Consider the following 1457-nt stretch of genomic DNA (forward strand, 5'->3'; position numbering starts at 1 on the left):
TTCCCTCTCACATATGTTATTGCTGCCTTTGGCCTACTGTTTGGTGCCTTTAAGAAAGTCCGTAGCTGAGTTGCTGAATGAGCATGATCCCTGCAATAAAAGATTGGGATGATTTTTATTCCCCTCCCGCCCCTCCAGCTGCAAGAAATGCTTCTTTTGTAGTCCTCTGCTAAAACGGGAGACCAAACTCTCTGATGTCTCCTATTCCATTCAGTTATTTAGATCCTCATGAAATGGCTCCAATCGTTGCCCACAGTCAAGGAATTCAGAGCACAGCTAAAGAGGGAAACTGCTGAGATAGCCCTGAGGCACATTTTTGAGCAACCCAATTATAGTGGGTGCCAATTGCAAGGGTCCAAATGACCCACAGAGCAGAAATGGCAGCTATGGCTCAACAGAGAAATGGTAAGTCTTGCTTTTGCTGCCTTTTCTAATATGGCCAAGACTGGCTAAAATTTAAAGGCCTTTTTAGGAGGCCAGACCAATGATCTAATTCCCCCTCAAGCCCTCCAGTTCTCTGAGACCTTTGGCATCTCTACTGCTCTCAGTGCTGCAGAACCAAAGCTTCAAGGACTTTCACCAGTAAATTGCAGGAAGATCTTTATGTCCTCCTCAGTACACGGGAGAACTGTGAGAAAGTATTGGAGGATTTGCATAATTTCACACGTTGGCTTCATTCTTTCCTGCAAAACGGGCCGGCTATAACACCGCATGAAGGCAACATCTGAGCCCTGGCCTATAACCGAAATTGAGGCAGCTTGCTCAGTCAGAAGCTCTGCAGCACTTCCAAGCTCGATGCTTCATATGTGGTCAGGGAGATGACTGGAGACAACACTCGAGTCAGAGCTTGCAATTAAGGTTGCTGTACAGACGCACTCCCAAATTTTTTGACTCCCTTTCACCACTCTCTTAATCAGACTTGCATAGTGAGCCAAACAGCATTTTCTCAATCAAAGTGTCTTTATTTTAATTTGAAAATGGCTTTTATGAAAAGTCTTTGGGATTCATCTTCTACTGTTCGAACTTTTTAGCTGAGTGGAAAATTTGGGTTTCAAGAAACTGAGTTAGGAAACCCAATCCAGTTCCATACCAGCAACAGTTAAGTGCCTAAAGGCAGCCTCACAACACACCGTCTGATTAATTTGTAACCAATCTGGAGAGTTTTCAGAGAATACACACTGAACTATCTTCAGCCATGGGAACAGAAAAGTAAAGGGAGAGGATGCTTCCAAGGAAAAAAATAAATGGAAAAGAATTATCAGAGAATCTTCTGTCAAAAGCATTTTCCCTTTGTAAAATGATCATTAATCAAAACAAAAACAGTCTGGGGAGGGGAAAAAGTTAATTTTGACAAGTCTCAGTAATTATCACTTTAAAGTCTTTTCAAATCTCCTTTTTTTTTTTTTTTTTTTTTAATTTTAGCTGGAATCGGGTCAGGACAAACTTCTCAAAACTCT

The sequence above is a fragment of the Charadrius vociferus genome, unplaced genomic scaffold (genome assembly GCF_000708025.1).
Source record: "Charadrius vociferus isolate BGI_N301 unplaced genomic scaffold, ASM70802v2 scaffold195, whole genome shotgun sequence".
Lineage (NCBI taxonomy): Eukaryota > Metazoa > Chordata > Aves > Charadriiformes > Charadriidae > Charadrius > Charadrius vociferus.